Source organism: Carcharhinus amblyrhynchos, chromosome 7 (assembly GCF_965287045.1).
Source record: "Carcharhinus amblyrhynchos chromosome 7, sCarAmb.v2.hapA, whole genome shotgun sequence".
Taxonomy (NCBI): Eukaryota; Metazoa; Chordata; class Chondrichthyes; order Carcharhiniformes; family Carcharhinidae; genus Carcharhinus; species Carcharhinus amblyrhynchos.
Window position 1 is genome coordinate 57,408,547 of NC_137330.1, and position 25,104 is coordinate 57,433,650.

A 25,104-nucleotide genomic window follows, 5' to 3' on the forward strand; every position below is an offset into this window, starting at 1 on the left:
ATAAATAACTAAGAACTGCTAGTATTTCTTTGTCTGCATTTAGTGCCAGGTGTTGCTCTCAATTAATCATAAAGTATTTAGTCTTGTTATTTGTCCAATCTCTACTATCAATAAATTTAGTCAGTTTATTCCTACTGGACGAAACATCATTGCTGACAACAACAAATCTTATTCACTGTAAGGGAGCCATGTAACACAGCTAACATAACAAAATTGTTTAATAAAATTATATAATTATTAATAATAGTATTTATACTCCAATCCAAAAATTATTGTGTTGCTTTTGGAATAAAGCAAGACCTCTGGAATTCAGTAACTTCTGTGAACTTCTATGTTAACAGTTCTACATTTCTACTCTAGACAGTGCCTGACCACAGACCAGCCGGCTGGTACAATTATTCATACTACTGGTAATAATCACGTCTACATATTTTCAATATAGACCAGCAATTATACAAACAGGATATCCTCAGGCTCTGGGAAATGACAGACAACCGACATCAATTTCACAGTCAGTAATCTGTACACTGACTAAATATTATTTGAAAAGTATATCTGATCAAATTTATTCTACAAGCAACATTTTAGATAGCCAAACAATGTTAAGAAACTGCTGAAGATCAACTATTGTTACAGAAACTCTCAAAATACTGGATTTTTTCTTGTAAAACTTAGTGTTGATAATTAGCTCAATTAGGATGTACATTAAATTTTTCGATAGCAGAAAGAAAGAACACATCCCCATTTATACACAGAAGTTGTTTTCATGTCTCTGTTTGAATTCACGGGCAATTAATTAATGACCTGAACGTAATCACTGTTATGTAGAGAAACTTTGCAGCTGATTTTCACAGACTATAGAGATCAGTAACATAATAGTAATGTGACCGGACTTGTAATGCACTAAATGATCTGGATCCACAAGTTCAAATCCTATCACAGCAGTTGTATTGCCAACGATTCAATTAATCAACAAATTCAGAAGTGAAAAAAGGCAATCTTAGTAATGATGACCATGACACTATTGGATTGTCATAAAACCCCACTTGGTTTAATAATGCCTTTTATGGGAGGAAATCTATCATCCTTACCCTTTCTGACTTACATGTGACTCCAATAGTGGTTAACCCCTAACTGCTTTCTGAAATGACCTAGCAAGCAACTCAGTTGTATCAAAGGTCTATTTAAAAACAAAACTGGATGAGCTAACCAGTCATAAGAGCATTAGGAGCAGAATTAACCAACTTGGCCCATCGAATCTGCTCCACCATTCAATCATGGCTGATATTTTTCTCAGCCCCATTCTCCTGCCTTTTCTCTATAACCCTTGACCCCCTTATTAATCAAGAACCTATCTCTGTCTTAAAGACACTCAATGACCTGGCCTCTACAGCCTTCTGCGGCAAAGAGTTCCACAGACTCACCACTCTCTGGCTGAAGAAATTGTTCCTCATCTGTTTTAAAGGATCGTCCCGAAGCTTGAGGTTGTGCCCTCTGGTTCTAGTTTCTCCTTCTAGTGGAAACTCCTCTCCACGTCAAATCTATCCAGGCCTCGCAGTATCCTGTAAGTTTTAATAATCCCTTCTGAACTCCACTGAATACAGACCCAGAGTCCTCAACCGTTCCTCAGATGATAAGCTTTTCATTCCAGGGATCATTCTTGCGAACCTCTTTTGGACCCTTTCCAACGCCAGTACATCCTTCCTTAGATATGGGGCCCAAAACTGCTCACAATACTCCAAATGGGGTCTGACCAGAGCCTTATACAACCTCAGAATTACATCCCTGCTCTTATATTCTAGCCGTCTCGACATGAATGCCTACCTAACTGCCAACGGAACCTGCACAGCAGCCTTAAGAGAATCTTGAACAAAGATTCCCAAGTCCCTTTGTGTTTCTGATTTTCTAAGCATTTTCCCATTTAGAAAATAGTCTATGCCTCCATTCTTCCTTCCAAAGTGAATAACCTCACACATTCCATCTGCCACTTCCTTGCCCACTCTCCTAACCTGTCCAAGTCCCACTGTAGCCCCTGCTTCCTCTACATGTCTTTGTGTCATCTACAAACTTAGCAACAGTGCCTTCAATTCCTTCTTCCAAATCGTTAATGTATATGCACTGACCCAAGGTACACCACTGGTCACAGGCTGAATTCTGAAAAAGACCCCTTTATCTCCACTCTCTGCCTTCTGCAGCCAACCAATCCTCTATCCATGCCAGCATCTTACCCTTAACAGTCTTCACCTAGGAACATAAAAAGATGAAGGGATAATTCGAGTCTGCATTTGATATCCTCTGCCAAAATCAATCAGCAACATAGTCACGCTCACTGAAAAACAGAAAAGTTTTGAAACCAGTACAACCTATGTCCTCCATCACAGTCTCATGTATGTCATGTCCCAATAATTGAACAAGCCCACCAGAGGTGGGGGTACAATGATAAACAGTCAGACAAGAGTTGTCATCTCGTGGCATTTGGTCAAACAAGGGCAAGGAAATATCCTGCTAAATATCACTTTTCACTATCCCTCAGCTGATGAATCAATTTTACTCCAGTTGAATGCTTGAAAGGGAGGAAAGAATCTCACTGATCTCTCCTTCACTAATCTACCCATTGCAGATGCATCTGGCCCTCGGTATGAATGTTCACCACACAGTCCCTGAGGAGATGAAGTCCTATTTTCACAATAAGGATATCCTCCTTAATGGGTTGAGAGACAATATCAAGTGCTAAATTGGATAGATTCAGAACACATGTGGCAGCTCAAAACTTGGCATCCATCAAGTGTTTTGGGCAGAATTGTATTTAACTACAATTTCATTGCTTAACAGATCCCTCATTGTACCATGAACATCAAACTAGGTCAACAACACTAGTTTAATCAGAATCCCTACAGGGCAGAGGAGACCATTTGGCCCATCAAGTCTGCAGCAACTCTCCAATAGAGTAGCTTATCCAGGCCCTTTACCACAAATTTACCCTGCTAATCCCTCAATCCAAAGATCATGGGCCACTAAGGGACAGTTTATCATGGGCAATCCACCCAACCCACATCTTTGGACTGTGGGAAGAAACCAGAACACCCAGAGAAAACTCATGTAGACATGGGGAAGAACATCTAGGGGAGGATGCCAGAAACAGTACCTGGCATACCCAAGAATGAAGCTACAACACTGGACCACATGTGCACTCAACAGCAGAAGCAGCATGCAATAGACAGAGAAAAGAAACCAACAGAACAAATTAAAGCCCAGCATTCCTGCTACCTCCAGCCAGGAATGGTAGTAGATAATTAAACAACTAAAAGGGGATGGAAGCATCATGAACATTTCCATCCTTCATGATAGGGGAGTCCAGCACATCAGTGCAAAAGAAAAGGCTGAAGCATTTACAAACATTTTTAGCCAGAAGTGCTGAGTAGATGATCCACCTTGACCTCCTCCAAATGTGTCCATCATACAGAAGCCAATTCAATTCACTCCACATGACTTTAACAAACAGCTGAAGGAACTAGATACAGCAAAACTATAGGTCCTGACAACTGTAATACTGAAAACGTATGCTCCAGAAATAACTGTGCCTCTGGCCAAGCCGTTCCCATACAGCCACAATACAGGCTTCTGTCTGACATGTGGAAATTTGCCAAAGTACGTCTTCACCTCAAAAAAAAGGTCAAATCCAATCCAGCCAACTACCGTCTCATCTGTGTTTCCCTCCTAATAAACGCTTGCAGACATGCCGAATTTTTCCAGCATCCTCTGTTCTTGTTACTATCCCGTCTGTCTTCCCTCAGACATTTGCCTGGATGAGGACAGGACAGTGGCACAGTGGTTAGCACTGCTGACTCACAGCGCCAGGGATCCAGGTTCAATTTCAATCTTGGGTGACTGCCCGTGTGGAGTTGGCACATTCTCCCTGTGTCTATGTGGATTTCCTCTGGGTGCTCCAGTTTCCTCCCACATTCCAAAGATGTGCGGGTTAGGTGTGTTGGCCATGGAAAATTGCATCTTAGTGTCAGGGGAATTAGCAGGATGCATATGTGGGGTTACAAGGATAGGGCATTGGTGGGATTGTTGTTAGTGCAAGCTTGATGGCCCGAATGGCCTCCTTCTGTACTATAGGGATTCTATAATTTTAAAATTATTGGTAACTCCAATATCACTGAGAAAGTCCAACACCATCCAGGAAAAAACAGTGGGCTTCATCAACATTTCATCATATTCCCTCCACCACCACTACACAGTGTGTACCATATATAAGATATATTGTTGCAATTTGCCAAGGCTCCTTCATCAGCACTTTCCAACACTTGCTGCCTTCACCTTAGTCCAGGTGAGGGCAGCAGAGCAGTGAAGGTGATTGGCAGTTGGAGGTAGCATTTGCACAGGTGAGGTCACTGCGACTAGAAGGTGAGTTTCCAGGAGACACCTTCCTTCGTCGTGTGAAGGCAAGTGTCCAGGTGAGGGCAGCAGAGCAGCGAAGGTGATTGGCCTTTGGAGATAATATTTGCATAGGTGAAGTCACTGTGACCATAAGGTGGTTTGTGGAGGAGCCGTTGTGAAATGACAGTTAAACCCCAAACACAACTTCAGTGTTTCCCTCCCTATCTCCTCCTTTAACAAAAAAGGCCCCGGCTTCAATTGGCGGCCTTGGGCTCAGTCCTCGGCCTTTTGGCTAAGATCAAGTGTAGTATCGACATGCTGCACTTGGTTGAAGTCATTAGGTTACATTTCAGCTTCATTTGAAGCAATTTTTTAAAGCGGCATCTTGGCCTTTTGGCTAAGATGCAAATAAGATCAAGCCCTGGAGGAGGAGCTACACCTACTCCAATCAGCTTGGATCATGTAGATCAAGCCCAAGACAGGAGGTGAGAGCCCTGTCTTGTCAGCTTGGATCGGGAATGTCCCAACTTGTTGGGACTCTGAATTGGGTTTAATTTGACTTGATTGGATTGGAATAAAGTTTAAAAAAAAGTTGTTGGGAGGACCACAAGTAAGGGAGAGGTGAGTTGCAAATCTTTTATCCTCTTACCTGTATAAGGGCTGTTTGGCAGTTAGGACAGTGATATGCTCCTCCTGCCAGATGTGGGAGATTAGGGAGCAATCTAGTCTCCCTGACAACATTGTCTGCAGGAATTATGTCCAGTTGCAGCTTCTCGTAGATCGCATTGTTTGGTTGGAGCGGCAGGTGGATGTACTGTGGAGCATACAGGAGACAGAATGCGTTATAGATATAAGTTACAGGGAGTTGTCACACCACAGGTTCAGACAGGTAGATGTCAGGAGAGGCAGTGCAGGAGTCTCCTGTGGCTATTCCCCTTTCAAACAGATATACCACTTCAGATACCGTTGAGGGAGAGATACCAGCAGCAACCAGGGCTGTGTTCTGCTGTAGAACAGGGTTGGGCAAAGAGCAAGTTAGTAATAGGGGACTTGCTAGTTAGAGACAAAGATAGGTATTTCTGTGGCCACAATCGAGACTCCAGGATGGTGTGTTGCCTCCCTGGTGCCAGGGTCAAGGATGTCACTGAGCGATTGTAGGACATTCTTAAGAGGGAGGGTGAGCAGCCAGAGGTCATTGTACATCTTGGTTCCAACGACATAAGTAGGAAAAGAGATGAGGTCCTGAAGTGTGAATATAGAGAATTAGGCAGAAGGTTAAAGTGCAGGACCTCGGAGGTAGTAATTTCTGGACTACTATGGTGCCATGTGCTAGTAAGAGTAGGAATAAGAAGATTAAGCAGATGAATGCGTGGCCTGAGAGCTGGTGCAGGAGGCAGGTTTTAGATTTTTGGATCATTGGGATCTTTTCTGGGGAAGAGGTGACCTGTTCAAGAGGGATGAGTTATATCTGAACTGGAGGGGGACTAACATCCTGGCAGGGAAATTTGCTAGAGCCACTCAGAAGGGTTTAAACTAGTTTGGCAGTGGCGGTGGGACCCAAAGCAGTACGGAGACAGAAGAGAAGGTTGAAGACAGCACAGAAGTCAAAGAGAGCACATTAAGTAGTAAAGGCAGTGTCAGTAATCCTAATACAGACAGAACAGGTAAAAACAAGACAGAGAACAAGGGAAGTCCAAATTAAACTGCATTTGTTTCAGTGCAACAGGGCAAGACAGATGAACTCAGGTCATGGATGGGTACGTGGGACTGGGATATTATAGCAATTACTAAAACATGGCTAAGAGAAGGACAGGATTGACAGCTCAATGTTCCAGGGTACAGATGCTATAGAAAAATAAAACAGGAGATAAGACGGGGGGGAAGTTGCACTTTTGATTAGGGAAAACATCATGTCAGTACTGAGAGCGGATATATCTCAGTGTTCAGCCACTGAGTCTATGTGGGTAGAACTGAGAAATAAGAAGGGGGAAATCATTTTGATAGGGTTGTACTATAGGCCCCCAAATAGTCAACAGGAAATTGAGGAGCAAATATGTAAGAAGATTACAGAAAGCTCCAAGAAAAATAGAGTGGTAATAGTAGGGGATTTTGACTTTTCCAACATTGACTGGGGCAGTCATAGTATCAGAGGGTTGGATGGAGAGAAATTTGTTGTGTGTTCAGGAGAAATTTCTCATTCAGCATGTGGATGGTCGACTAAAGAGGGGGCAAAACTTGATCTCCTGTTGGGAAACAAGGAAGGGCAGGTGACAGAAGTGTTAGTGAGGGATCATTTTAGGACCAGGGACTATAATTCCATTAGTTTTAAGATTGCTATGGAGAATGATAGGTCTGGCCCGAAAGTTAAAATTCTGAATTAGGGCAAAGCCAATTTCGATGGTATCCGACTAGAATTTTCAGAAGTTAATTGGGTTAGTCTGTTGGGAAGGCAAAGGGATGTCTAGTAAGTGGGAAGCTTTCAGAAGTGTGTTAACCAGAGTTCAGGGTAAGCACATTCCTCTTAGAGTGAAAGGCAAGGCTGGCAGAAGTAGGGAATCCTGGATGACTCGATATATTGAAGCTCTGGTCAAGCAGAAGGAGGACGCACATGACATGCAAAAGGCAGCTGAGGTCAAGTGAATCCCTTGAAGAGCATAGCGGGTGTAGGAGTAGAGTTAAGAGAGAAATCAGGGGGGTGAAAAGGGGACAAAGATTGCTTTGGCAGATAAGGCAAAGGAGAATCCAAAGAGCTTCCACAAATACATAATGGGCAAAAGACTAAGAAGGGAGACAGTAGAGCCTCTTAAGGATCAACAAGGTCATCTATGTGCGTGCGGATCCACAAGAGATGAGAGAGCTCCTAAATGAATATTTCTCATCAGTATTTACTGTTAAGAAAAGCGTGGATGTTAGGGAACTTGAGGAAATAAATAGTGATGTCTTGAGGAGTGTACATGTTACAGAGAAAGAGGTGCTGCAAATCTTCAAGCGCATGAGGTAAACAAATCCCTGGAACCTCATGAAGTGCATCCCAGGACATTCTGGGAGGCTAGGGAGGAAATTGCGGGTCCCCTAGCAGAGGTATCTGAATCATCGATAGTCACTTGTTAGGTGCCTGAAGATTGCATAAAGTTAAATCTCATAGAATCCAGAGTGAGGTATCTAAATGGATACAAAATTGGCTTCTTGACAGAAATGAGAATGTGGTTGTAGAGGGTTGTTTTTCAAACTGGAAGCCTTGACCAGCGGTGTGCCGGAGGGATCAGTGCTGGCTCCACTGTTTTTTGTCATTTATATTAATGATTTGGATGAGAATATAGGGGGCATGGTTAATGAGTTTGCAGATGACACCAAGATTGGTGGCGTGGTGGATAATGAAGAAAATTATCTCCGATTACAACAGGATCTTGATCAATTGCGCCAGAGGGCTGACAAACGGCAGATGGAGTTTAATTTAAATAAATGCAAGGTGTTGCATTTTGGTAGATTGAACCAGGGCAGGACTTATTCAGTTAATAGTAGGGTGTTGGACAGAATTACAGAACAAAGAGATCTCGGGGTACATTTTCATAGCTCCTTAAAAGTGGAGTCACAGGTGGACAGAGTGATGAAGAAGGCATTCAGCATGCTTGGTTTCATTGGTCAGAACATTGAATATAGGAGCTGGGACGTCTTGTTGAAGTTGTACAAGACATTGGTAACGCCACACTTGGAGTAAAATGTGCAGTTCTGGTCGCCCTATTATAGAAAGGATATTATTAAACTAGAAAGAGTGCAGAAAAGTTGTACTAGGTTGCTACCAGAACTTGATGGTTTGAGTTATGAAGAGAGGCTGGATCGACTGGGACTTTTTTCTCTGAAGCCTGGAAAACTGAAGGGATAATCAGCCATGGTTATCGAAGGAAATAAAGGAGAGTATTAAATTAAAAGCTGATACTTTTAGAGTGGCTAAAAGTAGTGGGCGAGTAGAAGATTGGGAGAGGTTTAAAAATCAACAAAGAATGACCAAGAAGTTGATAAAGAAAGGAAGGATAGACTATGAAGCTAAACTAGCACTAAATATAAAAAAGGACAGTAAGAGTTTTTACAAATATATAAAGAGGAGGAGGCTGGCTAGAGTGAATGTTGGACCCTTAGAGGTTGAGAGAGGGGATTTGGTGGTGGGAGATGAGGAAATGGCTGAGGCCTTAAATAAGTTTTTTGCCTCGGTCTTCATGGAGGAGGACGCGAATAGTTTGCCGGATATTAAAAATAGAAGGATGGTAGGAGTTGAGGGCCTGAATGCGATTACTGTCACTAGAGAGGTAGTGCTTGATCGACTAGCGGGATTGATGGTGGACAAGTCCCCAGGACCGGATGGAATGCATCCCAGGGTTCTGAAGGAAATGGCAGAGGTGATAGTGGATGCCTTAGTGAGTATTTACCAAACTTCGCTGGATTCCGGGGAAGTGCCGGAAGACTGGAAAACGGCTAATGTTACGCCGCTATTTAAAAAAGGTAGCAGGCAAAAGGCAGGGAATTATAGGCTGGTTAGTTTAACGTCTGTTGTTGGAAAAATGCTTGAATCCGTCATCAAAGAAGAAATAGCAAGGCACCTAGAAAAGAATTGTTTGATAGAGCAGATGCAGCACGGATTCGTTAAGGGGAAGTCGTGTTTGACAAATTTATTGGAATTCTATGAGGATGTGACTAGTGCGGTAGACAGAGGGGAACCGGAAGGGAACAGAAGGTTAGGGGGCATGGAGTTGGGGGTAAGGTGTTAGCGTGGATAGAGGATTGGTTGTCTAATAGGAGGCAGAGAGTTGGTATCAATGGGTGCTATTCTGATTGGTGGCTGGTAACTAGTGGAGTGCAGCAGGGATCGGTGCTGGGGCCTCAGCTACTTACCATTTATATAGATGATCTGGACGAGGGGCCTGAGTGTAGGGTGACGAAATTTGCTGATGACACGAAGATGAGTGGAAAAGCAAATTGTGCAGAGGGTGTGGAAAGTCTGCAGAGGGATCTGGATAGGCTGAGCGAGTGGGCGAGGACCTGGCAGATGGAGTACAATGTTAGCAAGTGTGAGGTTATCCACTTTGGCAGAATAATAGTAGGAGGGATTACTATTTAAAGGGCGAAAAGCTGCAGCATGCTACGGTGCAGAGGGACCTGGGGGTCCTTGTGCATGTCGCAAAAACCCAGTCTGCAGGTGCAGCAGGTGATCAAGAAGGCGAATGGGATGCCGGCCTTTATAGTGAGGGGGATAGAATATAAAAGCAGGGAGGTCTTGCTGCAACTGTACAGGGCATTGGTGAGGCCGCAGCTGGAGTACTGTGTGCAGTTTTGGTCGCCGCACTTGCGCAAGGATATTTTGGCCTTGGAGGGAGTGCAGAGGAGGTTCACTGGGCTGATACCGGAGATGAGGGGGTTAGACTATGAAGAGAGACTAAATAGACTGGGTCTGCACTCGTTGGAGTTTGGAAGGATGAGGGGAGGATCTTATAGAGACATATAAGATAATGAAGGGGATGGATAGGGTAGAGGTAGAAAGATTCTTCCTGCTCAGAAAGGACAGCAGGACTAGAGGGCACAGCCTCAAGATAAGGGGGGGCAGTTTAGAATGGAGTTGAGGAGGAACTTCTTCACTCAAAGGGTGGTGAATCTCTGGAATTCTCTGCCCATTGAAATGGTGGAGGCTACCTCGCTAAATATATTTAAGACACGGGTAGATAGGTTTTTGACAGACAAGGGAATTAGGGTTATGGGGAGAAAGCGGGAAAGTGGAACTGAGCCACTTCAGATCAGCCATGATCTTATTGAATGGCGAGGCAGGCTCAAAGGGCTAGATGGCCTACTCCTGCTCCTATTTCTTATGTTCTGAGGGGTGATCTTATAGAGGTCTATAAAATAATGAGAGGCATAAATCAGCAAAAAGTCAATAGCTTTTCTCAAGGCAGGGAAATATAAAACTAGAGGGCATAGGTTTAAGGTGGGAAAGGCGAGATACAAAAGGGTCCAAAGGGGCAATTTTTTCCATACAGAGGGTGGTGAATGTCTTGAACAAGCTGCCAGAGGTAATAGTAGAGGCAGGTACAGTTTTGTCCTTTAAAAAAACATTCAGACATTTAAATGGGTAAGATGGGTATGGGGGATATGGACCAAATGCGGGCAATTGGGATTAGCTTAGGGGTTAAAAAGGGTGGCATGGACAAGTTGGACCGAAGGGTCTGTTTCTATGCTGTAAACTTCTATGACATGAATTAAACCACAAAGGACAAGGGAAGCAGACGCATACAAACACTACCATCTGTAACTTTGCCTCCAAGCCAAATACCACTTGGAACTATGTCACCGGGTCAAAATCCTGGAATTCCCTTCCTAACACCACTATGGTTATACCTACACCACGTGGACTACAATGGATCGAGAGTTGGCTCACCATCACCTTCTTGAGGGCAATTTGATAAGGTTCACCATGGTACGCTTCTGCAGAAAATGCAGATGTATGGGATTGGTGGTAATTTAGGTACTTGGATCAGGAATTGGTTAGCAGATAGGAGACAGAGGGTGGTGGTTGATGGTAATTATTCATCATGGAGTTCGGTTACGAGTGGTGTGCCTCAGGGATCTGTTTTGGGGCCACTGCTGTTTGTAATCTTTATTAATGATCTGGATGAGGGTATAGTTGGGTGGATTAGTAAGTTTGCTGATGACACCAAAGTCGGAGGTGTGGTAGATTGTGAGGAAGGGTGTCGAAGTTTGCAGGGTGACTTGGACAGGTTGCAGAGCTGGGCCGCGAGGTGGCGGATGGAGTTTAATGCGGAGAAGTGTGAGGTAATCCATTTCGGTAGGAATAACAGATGTGTTGAGTATAGGGCTAACGGGAGGACTTTGAATAGAGTGGAGGAGCAGAGGGATCTAGGTGTATGTGTACATAGATCCCTGAAAGTTGGGAATCAAGTGGATAAGGTTGTTAAGAAGGCGTACGGTGTCTTGGCGTTTATTGGTAGGGGGATTGAATTTAGGAGTCGCAGCGTCATGTTGCAACTGTACACAACTCTGGTGCGGCCGCACTTGGAGTACTGTGTGCAGTTCTGGTCCCCACATTACAGGAAGGATGTGGAGGCTTTGGAGAGGGTGCAGAGGAGGTTTACCAGGATGTTGCCTGGTATGCAGGGGAGGTCCTATGAGGAGAGACTGAGGGATTTGGGGTTGTTTTCACTGGAAAGAAGGCGGCTAAGAGGGGATCTTATAGAAACATATAAGATGATTAGAGGTTTAGATAGGGTGGATGGTGATAGCCTGTTTCCTCGGATGGAGAAATCTAGCACGAGGGGGCATGGCTTTAAATTAAGGGGGGGTAGTTATAGGACGGATGTCAGGGGCAGGTTCTTTACCCAGAGGGTGGTGAGGGACTGGAATGCCCTGCCAGCTGCAGTTGTAAATGCGCCTAGTTTGGGGGCGTTTAAGAGATTGGTGGATAGGTTTATGGACGAAAAGGGATTGGTTTAGATTAGTGGCTCAATGTTTTTTTTTAAAAAAAATAAGACTGGTCGGCGCAACATTGTGGGCCGAAGGGCCTGTTCCGCGCTGTAATGTTCTATGTTCTATGTTCTAATTAAAGATGAGCAATAAATCCAGGCCTTGTCAGCAATGTTCACATACCATGAATGCATAAAACAAAGAAGAGTTCCAAACCAGCAAATGAGATGATAAACCAGGTGATTGTAAAATATACTTATGTTTATTCTCATAATTTGTGCTGCATTTTCCCATATATTAAGAATCACATTGAATAATCCACTTGAGATGATAATTACATCTCATACCTGAAAATGGTTTTCCCAACTTTTATTGATGGGTAAACCATGACTTCAGAGCATAATTTCGGTTGACACTTCAATATTGACTGAGTGTTGCATTTTCAGAAGCCATCTTTAAGATAAGGTATTAAACAGTAACACTGATTGACTATTCATGTAAATGTATAATTTCTCATTGCATTTTTTTGTAGCAAAATAGGGTGTCTTTCCAGTCTCATAACCAATGTCGGCCATCAATTGACACTATGAAAAACAGATTAACTGTTCATTAATGTCACATGCTGTTGCAGAAAACTTGCTATGCATAAGGTGGCTGCAAATTCACTTCAAAAGCAAATCATTGGTTGCAAAGTGCTTTGGTACATTCCAAAAATATGAAACATGTTATTCTTTTCTTTTATTCTTAAATAAAACAAATGATGCTGAATGGAGTCTTCATACTTGGTTGACCATTATCTTTGAGATGCAGTAACCAAGTGAAGAAGTGAACGGTTTGTAATTCAGTTTAATACTGCCATGCCTCTATAACAATATAACAAAACATAAGTTCACAAAGCATTCCAGCCAATTGCTCCAATACACAATAAAAGGGCACAGTGGAGTAGGAGTATGTTTTAATATCCTGTCATATAGGTTAAGTGAGGATCAGGATGGAAAAGTACAATGTCATGTTCATATTTCAGTGCGGAACAGAGTTCATTAAGCAGCATGCTAAGTTGATTTTACTAAAAAATTATGCTGTTGTTCACATGCATTCAAGCACTTCAACAAGCTCCAGAAATACACAAAGTCAGCAGCTTGTCAGCTGCAAATCTCTTAAAGATAGAAGCTTTTATCAGCTGAGTTGCTGATCTCTTTCCAGTGATTTCTGGCTTTGATTTTTTGGGCAGTGGCATTTAATCTGGACCATACAGAGATGAACAACTATTTCAGTTTAAAGGTGACTATTACTTCTTTTTCAGGGAATTGAAAACCTTGAGCTGTTAAATGCAACATCTCTTCAAAACATTTCCTGAGCAAAAAAAAAGACACAATCTTGCATATTCAGCTGAAGGGCACAGATTCAGAAACAGCAAATTTCTGAGTCAGTACCAAAATATTACAGCATTTGAAGCGATGTAATTCAAGCACCTGCTACATGGCTACACTGAAACACAGTCGAGTATTTATATTTAAAAACTGGGATTAGTTTGCTAAAACGTATTTTGGCAATCTACATCAACAGTATACAATAGAAAGTATATAAGCAATCTGACTGTTGGTGTATCCAGTATTTCCCCCATCACAACACAGGACATGAGAGCTTGCAACTTAAAGGGTCAGGATTCATCAGCATGATAGATCATTATATTTTGTAACCCTTCTATCCTGGAACAAACTACTGTATGTTTATTTGCTTCAAAACGGTTTCATTTTTTATAAGAAAAGGTTTTCAATTTGAAAGGAACCCATTCCCTGGTTAGACAACAGTCTGTAAATAGTTTTCAAACAGACAACAGTTCAGTATAAAGAAATTAATGGGAAAATTTTCCACTTTGAGGTGCTGTTGCTGCTCTGTTAAACAGCAAAGTCCACATCCCAGCAGTGCAATGCAACATACAAAAATATAACATTACCTAATTTTTCCCCATGTTTCTCAGTGTGGTGAATTCTGATCTCCAAGTGTTTGAAATCACTTGTCCCTTTTCTAGGTGTTCCATGATATGCTGCAGTCAGAATTTTAAGTATTCTGAATGACACTGGCAAACACCACTCAATCATTCAACCTTTTTATTACAAATGGTAAAATCATCAGTGGACTAGTGGACTCGGGGAAGACTAGATATTGGCCATTACAGTCAGTCGGGGGGGAACAAAATACATCAACAGTAGCAGGAAAACTCAAATACAGACATGAGAGCTACTTTTTTTGAGAAGGGAAATGTGAAAAAGCATGGGGGGAGTAGAAGGTAAGAGAGTATATGTCCAAATTCTTCAGTAAGGATAAGGCTGACAGATTGAGCCAACATTATAAATTAGCTAATATAAAACAGTCTTCTGACCACGAACAGAAGGATTTGGAGACATGACACTCGATAAGAAGTGACCAATTCCATATGTCCTGATGTATATAATCCAGCAAAGAATCACTGTAGTGCAATGATAGTAGATATGTACTCCAACTTCAGAATTAAAGGAAATGTTCCAGATGAGAATTTTGTTTTGGACGGAATTCCACAGAAAGGAGAAATAAAAGAAGTTTCATTGCCAATACTGTCTCACGAATTTTGAATTATGCAGAAAGTTGAGATCCAGCTCTAAATGCCTTCCTAATATAATCACAGAGGTCTGATTTAAGAGTTTGAACTCCAGTGTTGTTGCAACCACCAGAATCTGGGAGAGAGTTACTGACTTAGCCACACTTCTCAACGACCAAAGTATGGGCCAACAGGGAATAAATCAGTTTTAACAGTACGTCTATCAACTTTACGAATTTCATGCTTAAGAATAGGTTTCTTCAGTTGTCTACGAAATACTGCTTTGATATTCCACCACTGAGCAGATAAAACTATGATGAGAAACAAGGCTGAACTTCCTTGATCGTTCCCATTCGTCCTTCAGCTTTTCCAGTCTTCCCCACCATGATCATTCCAACATCAGTGAAGAAGCTAAAACTAAGCCAATCTCCTTAATATTGAGTAAAGAGAATTTACAAATGTTAGAGTAATGGATGGGCAACATCACTGTCCTTCTTTCTCAGTGTTACTAATTTGATCTTCTCAACACTGAAAATAACTCTCTATTCTTCCACCCACTATCCCATTTGGCTCATTTAATATTCAGTTGGTCTGTGTCATTCCACAATAAACTACGTTACTGAAAAGCTCTTTATATTGTATAGTATGCTGCAGATGCTATGAGGTTATAATTGAAATTACTCGTTTACTTTAAGCCAAGTTTTAGAAATGATTACAGTTAATTATTGATGTTCAATATTTTCATCTGCATTTCATTAACTGAATGCCACACAGAAAGGAATTGTACTAAATGCACAAAATAAAGATAGCAACAAAAACTCAACACCAGATGTATGCCACCCTGAAGATATTTTAGTGTATAATATTTTTAAGTTTATGTTAAAGAACGTATATTCAGTCAAGATTAATTGAGACTGCTAAGTGAGTTCATCAGTAGCTCCCCTAAAATTGTTATTAAGCATTAGCTTCGACCATCTTTTGGTAAGTTTGTTATACTCATTAATTAAATTGTAAATGAGGATGCATATCAACAAGGGAGCTAATTGGGATGATTCACTGACTTAGCTGCACACTTCTAAAACGGCAAAATCATTGAAGCATACTGCACTGATAATTAACTTTATCTATTAAAGATAATTCAAGGCATTTTACAAAATTTCTCTTTAGACCTCAGGCTCCTAATTGTAACTGCTGCAGCTATCTTCGCTTTTATCAGCATTTACTCTTCAAACATTTTAAACAATTGTTCCCCTCAGAAAACTAGTTAAAAAGATTCCATGCAAGACCAGTAAGAAAGTTTAATGTTCAAGTGTAGTTGAGGAATTACTTGTTGAGGCTGAATATGGGCTCAGTATTTGAGAGAGAAATAGAAAATGTTCTGTTTGGGACATGGTAAATTTCTATCCCAAATTCTAATATCCTTATTTTTTAAATGTTTTAACTTGCTGTAATGCTCAAGTTCATCCTAACATTTGATTGTTGCTGCAAAGAGCAAGGAAACAGACACACTGCTTACATTTCCAGGAGTATATAAGAAGCAGCACATAATGTAATAAATGGTCATCTTGACTTAAACCTGACTCCATATCTCCTCCCCCTCCTTATCATCATTTTTCTTCTTCTCCTCCCTCCCCAGTCTCTAATTTATCATTATTATATAGCCTATATTCTCTGAACAGGTTTACTGTTCATTATCAACACTCCTGAAAGCTTGCATAGATCTCTAGACTGGAAAGAGAGTAGGTGCTAGGGAACTTATCCAAGATACAAGAGCCAAAGTAATTTACTGTAAAAAGGTGGAAATTACACAAAAGTATAACATCCTACAATTTGGATTTTGGCTCTTTGCTTTAGTTCCCCGGTTTGCGAAAAGGTAGTCTTCAAAAGGAAAGTCGGAAAATAAAGTTAGTTTTTTTTCTGTTTCAATAGAAATGCTTCCTAAAGCATTCTAAACCAAGTTGTAGTAGACACATTGGGGTTTTGTAAATACTTACTGCATTAGAAATAACTATCTTCAATGATCTTCTTCTATGAAGTTTTCAATTGTACTTTTATTTGAGAAAGTAAACAATAAGGTGGATCTAATTCAATGTGTTTCAGTGGGGTAAGACTACTTTGTAATGTACACACAATTAACACACTTTGTCTCCATTTTTCTATCTGAAGTTTATATGTAATTATAGGCCAGTTAGTTTAACGTCTGTTGTAGGTAAAATGTTAGAATCCGTGATCAAGGAGAAAATGGCGAGGCATCTTGAGCAGAATTGTTTGGTAGAGCAGACGCAGCATGGTTTCGTTAAGGGGAAGTCATGTCTGACGAATTTATTGGAGTTCTATGAGGATGTGTCTAGGGCGGTGGATAGAGGAGAGCCGGTGGATGTGGTGTTTCTTGATTTTCAGAAGGCGTTTGACAAGGTGCCTCACAAGAGGTTATTACAGAAGCTCAGGGGGCATGGAGTTGGGGGTAGGGTGTTAGCGTGGATAGAGGATTGGCCGTCAAATAGGAGGCAGAGAGTGAGGGGGTCAATGGGTGCTATTCGGATTGGCGGTTGGTGACTAGTGGAGTGCCCCAGGGGTCGGTGCTGGGGCCTCAGCTATTTACCATTTATATAGATGATCTGGAGGAGGAAACCGAGTGTATGGTGTCGAAATTTGCTGATGACACCAAGATTGGTGGAACGGCAAATTGCGCGGAGGGTGTAGAGAGTCTGCAGAAGGATCTAGATAGGCTGGGCGAATGGAATTTAATGTTGGCAAATGTGAGGTTCTCCACTTTGGTAGGAATAATGGTAGGAAGGACTATTACTTACGTGGCAAAAAACTGCAGCATGCGACGGTGCAGAAGGACCTCGGGGTCCTTGTGCATGAGTCGCAAAAACCCAGTCTGCTGGTGCAGCAGGTGGTCAGGAAGGCAAATGGGATGCTGGCCTTCATAGCGAGGGGGATTGAATATAAAAGTAGGGAGTTCTTGCTGCGGCTGCAGCTGGAGTGCTGTGTGCAGTTTTGGTCGCCGCACTTACGCAAGGATATTTTGGCCTTGAAGGGAGTGCAGAGGAGGTTTACTAGGCTGATACCAGAGTTGAGGGGGTTGAACTATGAGGAGAGGCTGAATAAACTAGGCTTGTACTCGTTAGAGTTTAGAAGAATGAAGGGAGATCTCATTGAGACGTATAAGATGTTGAATGGGATGGATAGGATAGAGGTGGAGAGGCTCTTCCTGCTCAGAAAGGACAGTAGGACTAGAGGGCATAGCCTCAAGATAAAGGGGGGGCGGTTTAGAACGGAGCTGAGGAGGAACTTCTTCACTCAAAGGGTGGTGAATCTCTGGAATTCTCTGCCCGTTGAAGTGGTGGGGGCTGCCTCGCTCAATATTTTTAAGACGCGGGTTGATAGGTTTTTGATAGGCAAGGGGATTAAGGGTTATGGGGAGAGGGCGGGAATGTGGAACTGAGCCACGACAGATCAGCCATGATCTTATTGAATGGCGGGACAGGCTCAAGGGGCTAGATGGCCTACTCCTGCTCCCATTTCTTATGTTCTTATGGAAGTTTAGTTAATTTAAATTGAAGTTTAGAGCATCCTGCACTATCCTTTTCATTGTGCTTTAAAAAACCACTGACTGATTGGCATTAATGCTTTTAACACCAATCTTTACAGGCTGAAATTTACCCACTTACTAATGTTCCTACTAAGCTGTGTTATAGCAGGCTGGACAGTCCTGTGCAGGCTTTGTTTCACATGAAATGCTGCACAAAAATATTCAGAGTATCATGCATTCAGAAAATTGGCTGCACACAAGACTGGAATTTTACAGGTAATGCATCCATCAACATTATTTTGCTCACTTTAATTCCAGACACTATTTACAAATAAGTCATTGTGCAAAGTATCTATGCTTCCATGTTTCTAGACTGGTTTTGACAAAGGAAGATTTGGAACACAGAAGTAAGCCATTTGGCCCATCAGTCACAAATCTAATCACAAACATTTCATTCAAATTGCTTTGAGCTCTGTGAAGTAGTGCACAGTGGAGCAATCAGCTTTGTATTGAAGTAACGTATCAGTATTTGTTTTTAAATAAAAAGCCAACCTACTAGAGAGTTGCACACAGAAAGACAAGGCCGAAGTGGCATCAAGGGAACAGGGTATAATGGTCTAACAAACTTCTTTCAGTCCCCAAGCTTTAATAGGACACTCTCTCATTTCAGTATTTTCCTTGTAAGTTCCTACGTTCATATTTATATGCAAACTTGCTATTTGGTAAAACCACTGTCCCACCAGTGGTGACAAAATCAGAGTTTCCACTTGCATGTTGGAATAATTAAACCACCACAATTGTGGACATAGAGGTGCCAACATATTTAAAGATTTTTAATGTATTTGATAAAATGAGCATTAAGAAGTTTTCTTTCCCCACCATACACAAAATCAGACTTTTAAAAAAGACCACAAATATACACTGATTCATTCCTGTAATTTTTGTACTACTGCTGATATTTCATATGTAACTAAAAAACTTATTATCTCCCAAATGAAACTTAGCGTAAACAATTGGCTGATCATATTAACAAGACCAAAGTTAACAAAATCCATTAAAAAAGCTGCAACTTTGCAAATGTCAGGTCAAGAAGGCAAATGGTTAAGGTTGTACACATTGTGTAATTTAGGTTAATAAGCTATTCTTCATTGTTTTACTTGAATTACCTCCGAATGCAAGAAAAGATTCTTTCCAGATTCTTTATTCATGGAACTTAAGAGATTGGATTAAGACCAGGGTAGAGCTAACAGCACATGTCTTTACAAAGAACAGGGTTCAATGAGCAACAATTTTAAAAATAGTATTTAATATTGCAAGAATAGCATGAACATAATGTTCAAAAACTATTCATTTGAATCCATTCTTACTGCATCCACATAAAGGGTGAAGATTAAAAACCACTACTTGTAAAAGGTTCTTTTGGAATCACAACCTTCGATATACAACAGAAAGAACTTATATTTGCACATTATCTTATCATACTAGTTACTTCTGAAATGTGGTCACTTGTTGTGAAGGAAAGCACAGCAGACAAGCGGAAAGCACAGCAGTATTCAAAAAACTCTCACATCAGCAAGAGCGAGGAGTGAGTAGTCAATCTATTTTTGGTCTGAGAGAACATTCCTCAGGGCATAATAGTTTTGACACTGTAAGGGAACTTTGAAATGACGCAGACAATAGATTTAAGAATGCCATCTTCACGATGCAATGCTCCCTCTGCACTAAGATGCCTGCTTGTAGATTCAAATTCTGGAGTGGGAATGAAATATGCTCCTTTTGGACTCAGATAAAAGTGCTACTACTTGAGATAAGTTGATGTTGTGCACACAATTCACCACAACAATGAAGCTTTGGACACAAGTAGTATCTGCTTGTGTCAGAGATGTGGCAAAGACTAGATCAACCACATAGACAGAGAAAGAGCAGACAAAGAGGAATGCCTTCACACCTATATCCCAGTGGATTACATGTATAAAAACAAAATGCAAAACCATTTAAATATTACCAACATCGCAAATGTCGGCAACATTGCCATCTGTGGCACCATTTCAATTTCACAGAATCCCATCAGTGCAGAAAGAAGCCCTTTTGGCCTATCAAGCCTGCAGTATCCCACCCAGGCCTGCTAATCCTCCTGACACTAAGCAGCAATTTACCATGGCCAGTCAACCTAACATGCACATGTTTGGACTATGGGAAGAAACTGGCACACCATAGACTGGGGAGAACATGCAGACTCACAGTCACCCGAGACCAGAATTGAACCTGGGTCCCGGACCTCTAGTAACTCGAGAAAGACAGATTTTGAAAATCGAGGGATATGGGGAGCGGGTGGAAAAGTACAGCTGAAGCCCAAGATCAGCCACGATCATGCTGAATGGCAAAGCAGGCTCATAGCCTTTGCCTGCTCATATTTCCTATGTATTTACTTGGATATTGTATTGGTTACTGTTGCTGGAGGACTGGTCTCAATTTGACCAATGAAGAGATCATCTTATGCCATCTAGTATCATTGAATAAACACATCTATTATTAAAAATCACAGAACTGTAATAGCACAGAAGAAGGCCTTTCAATCCATTGTTTTTGCACTGGCTCTCTGAATGAGTAATTCACCTAGTGTCATTCCTCTGTACATTATTTATTTTGAGATAATAATTCAATTCTCTGTTGAATGCTTTCATTGAATCTGCCTCCACCACACTCTAAAGAAATGCATTCCATATCCAAACCACTTGCTACATGAAAAGGTTTCTCATCACACCTCCATTGCTTCTTTTGCCAGTTACCTTAAATCTGCACCCTCTTGATCCTGATACTTCCACAACTGGACCCTTCACAACTTTGAATATCTCCACCACATTTAGTCTCAAGCTCTCTTTTCCAAGGAAAATAGTTCCAACTTCTCCAATCTATGTAACTGAAGTTCCTCGTCCACAGAACTATTCCGTGAATCCTGTCTGCACTCTTCCTGATGCCTTCACATCTTTTCCAAAGTTTCCTTTCCTAAAGTGTGGTGCCCAGAACTGAACACAGTACTCCAGTTAAGGCTGAACCAGTATTTTATCAGAGTTAAACATAACTTCCTTGCTCTATGCCCAAAAGCTGACAATACTGTATGTTTTTTCAAACACTCTTTCAACCTGTCCGGCCATCTTCAGTGACTAATGCACATGTACACTCAGGTCCCACTGCTCCTGCGCCACCTGCAAAGTTGTACCTTTGATTTGATATTGTTTCTCTATGTGCTTATGTCACAATGAATCACTCGCTTCACACTTCAGTGCACTGCATTTTATCTGTCATTATCCAACCATTCTACCAAAACATCTATATTCTTTTGAAGTTCCACACCGTTCTCTTCAGTTCAAAATGCTGCCAAGTTTTGTATCATCTGCAACTTTTGAATTTGTGCTCTGTACCCAAAGACTAGGTTTAAAAAATATATATATAATATATGGAACTCATTAACAAATATTCCTCCAATTGTAAGCTCCTGGCTGTTGATAGTGGGGAATTTAGTGATGATAATGCCATTGGTAGTACAAGGGGCAATGGTCATTACCTGGCATTTGTGTGATGCAAATGTTACTTGCCACTTGTCAGCCCAAGTTTAAGTATTGTTCAATTCTTGCTGCGTTTAGCCATGGACTGCTCCAGTATCTGACGGGTTCTGAATGGTACTGAGCATTGTGTAGTCATCAGCTAACAGCCCCACTTCTGATCTCACAAAAGAAAGAAGGTCATTGATGAAGCAGCTGAAGATGGTTGGGGCTAGGATACTACCCTAAGGAATTCCTGCAGCGATATCGTGGAGCTATGATTGTCCTCCAACCACCACACCCATTTTCCTTGGTGCCAGGCATGACTGCAGTCAGATTTCCATCGACTTCAGTTTTGCTAGGGCTCCTTGATGCCATTCTCAGTCAAATGCTGCCTTAATGTCAAAGGCAGCATACTCTCACTGAACCTTTGGTGTTCAACTCTGGTGTACATGTTTGAACCAAAGCTGTAATGAAGTCAGGAGCTGAGTAACTTTGGTGTAACCCCAAATAACATTAGTGAGCCAGTTATTACTGAGTAAATGCCGCTTGATAGCGCTGTTGATGACCCCTTCCGTCACTTTAAAGATGATTGCAAGCAGACTGATGGGATGACAATAGGCCAGGCTGGATTTATCCTGTTTCTTGTGTACACGACATATCTGAGCAATTTTCCACATTGCCCAGTAGGTGCCATATTGCAGCTGTACTGGAACAGTTTGACGAGACGTGCAGCAAGTTCTGGGGCACAAGTCTTCAGTCCTATTGTCAGGGCCCATAGCCTTTGCACTTCCCAGTTCCCTTAGTGTTTCCTTAATAATACGTGGTGAATCTAATTGACTAAAGACTGGCAGCTGTGATGTTCGGGACCTCTTGACTTTGACCGACATGGATCATCCACTTGGAACTTCTGGCTTAAGGGTACTGCAAATGCTTCAGCCTTATCTTTTGCAATAATGTGCTGGGCTCCTCCATCAGTGAGGAATGGGATAACTGTGCAGCCTCCCCTCCAGTGACTTGTTTAATTGTCCACTACCATTCACGGATGGATATTACAGGACGGCGGAGCTCTGAACTGATCCATTGGTTGCGTGAACACTTAGCTGTATATTACTTACTGCTCATGTTCTTTGGCAAGCATGCCAGGTGTTGCTCTTGGCATGCCCTCCTGAACTCTTCATTGAACCTGGGTTGATCCCCTGGAACAGTAGTAATGTTAGAATGCTCACAAGTCTGTTGTCCTGCAGTGCATCAAATGCCTTTTGGTAGTCCATATACATGACCACAACAGACCCTCATTAGCCTTCTCTATTACCTTTTCAGAAAACTACAGCAGGTTAGTTAAATATATTATGTCCTTAACAAATCCATACTGACTCTCCTAAATTAACCCTCATTTGCCCAAGTGACAATTAATTTTGTCCGATATTATTGTTTCTAGAAGTTAAATAGAAACAGAAAATGCTGGAAAAATTCAGCAAGTCAGGCAGCTTCTGCAGCAAGAAACAGTTAACATTTCAGCTTGACGAACCCCCAAATTAGAAACAGAGTGTTTTAAACAAGTGAAAGTCAGAAGGGTGGGAAAAAAAACAAAAGGGTAGGTCTGCAATAAGGTGCAAGAAAATAACTAATGACGAAAGAGTTAATGGTGCAAGACCAAAGGATGTGGTAATGCAAAAAATAAAGGTTTGTCCAAAGGAGGTGTAAATAGCAGGATGTGAACTGCTGTCATCTGAAAGCACAAACAAGAAAAAGGAGAAAAAAACTAAAAACTGCAAAGAAAAAAGGAGGCAAAATAAGAACAGTGGTTATAGTCTAAAAATGTTCAACTCAATATTGAACTTGGAACACTGTAACGTTCTGACTTGACAGATGAGATGCTGTTCATCGTGCTTACAGTGAGCTTCACTGGAATACTAGAGGTGGCAGAAGACGAGTCAAGAGGAGAGTATGAATAATTTAATTAACAGGTGATTTTTATTATTTGGAGGATATCACAATTATTTTAATGTGAAAGCAACAATTGGATTTTTAAGAATTTTTGCTATACCCATGTGGTATGTTCATGTTAACTTTGTGGCGTAAATTTTGAGGGTGGCAGGGCTCAACTCTGCCATTAGGAGAGTTGTGGGGCGGGGGGGGGGGGGGGGGGGGGGGTTGCACACAGCCCTACTAACTCTAATGGAGCCCACTGCCATGTTAGTTTCAGTGAATGTTGATTGGCAGCAAGCAGGACTTCTGTCCTCACCTGGGATAAAAGTCCTGCCAATCAGAATGGCTGACAGCTCTCCAGCCCATCCTGGCTGCAGTGGCCACAACAGGCACTGCAGCAACGTGCCTGGGTATGTGTCAGGACATAAAGGCCAGGTTGGCGGCAGGGACTCTAGGAAAGGAGGGAGGGTAGACAAATCCTGGGGGAACCACGAGGAGAGAGATTGGAGTGTCACTGGTTAAGCCGAGGCTTGGGGGGGGGGGGGGGGGGGGGGGGGGGTGAGTGTCTGCGCCCTTAAGGGAGGTGCCTCCAGTCAGGAGGATGGGGTTTCTGATGGAGGTATCCATCCCACCTGAAATTTTTCTGCTCCCCACTCTCGTCAATTTGGTGCCTGCCAGCCTAAAAATTGAGGTTTGAATAAAGAAAGGGAGCCCGTTAATTCCTCCTCATCCAGGAGAATAACAGAATTGGAGTCCCATGCAGAAAGTTAACAAATTATGACTGGAAACTGGTTGTAACACCATGCAGAATTCTAACACAACCATGAAGTCATATTTAAAATAAGATTCAAATGCCACTCTACAATCAAGCCAAGATAGTTAACAACAAATGGAAATGGTCTTCAGTTTATTTTCAGTCTGGCTGACACCAAGACGCTAGTTTTTCATGACAATTTTGAATCACAAAACCGTAGATTCCAAAGGGAGGATGCTTTAGCCTGCACAAAGCCTGATTCCATATTAGGCTGGAGCCAAGAGTTTTGAGCACTAATCTTCCAGGACTGTTTCAAAAATCTGAACACTAACAGATGTTTTCCCGCTCACTACCAAAGCAGAAAAAAATTTAGATACAGCGATGAAATTTGCCATGATGGAACCGATTCAAATCCTTCTGTTCTCTATTCTGTACCAAACATCATCTTTAAAAACATTGTAATTCTTAAGAATTTTCAGGTTGTAATGGAAGACTTTGATGTGCATAGCTATTTCTCCAACAGATAAGATAGTATGGGGATTTTTCAACAAGTTAGTTGAAACAGAATCAAACATTTCCCACAGTTTGCCTTTCGGCTAAGATCAGGTGTAGTCTCTCCACCCTCAACTTTCTCCTCTTACGTTAAAAGATAAAATGATCATTCAAGTTGATTAATTTTCTTTCCTTTCTATAGACACCCAAACTACACTGATAGGCAGGTAACAAAATGCTAGGACTCTGCTACTGACCAGCACTCATATATAGTATGCAAGTAGTCTGGATTCAGATGAAGAAATATTCCATCTTTCCAATGCCTCTTCAATAGCGCAGTCAAAAATCAGAAAGATCTAATTTTCTACTTCCCCCTATTTATTAGTTTCCCATCCCATTCATCATTCTTCATTAAAAACAT

At 41.6% G+C, this 25,104-nt stretch overlaps 1 protein-coding gene across 6 annotated transcripts in view; it reads right to left on the minus strand.

Moving 5' to 3' along the window:
* supt3h (SPT3 homolog, SAGA and STAGA complex component) overlaps window positions 1–25,104 on the minus strand; it is a 430,545-nt gene that overhangs the window by 279,684 nt on the left and 125,757 nt on the right. The window contains exon 1 of one of the 6 annotated variants that reach the window (XM_080192376.1): window positions 3,661–3,729. The exons of the other annotated variants lie outside the window; for them this stretch is intronic. The gene's annotated coding sequence lies outside the window, so the exon portion shown is untranslated. Of the gene's footprint in view, window positions 1–3,660; window positions 3,730–25,104 lie in introns of those variants that run through there. 6 annotated transcript variants of the gene reach the window in all.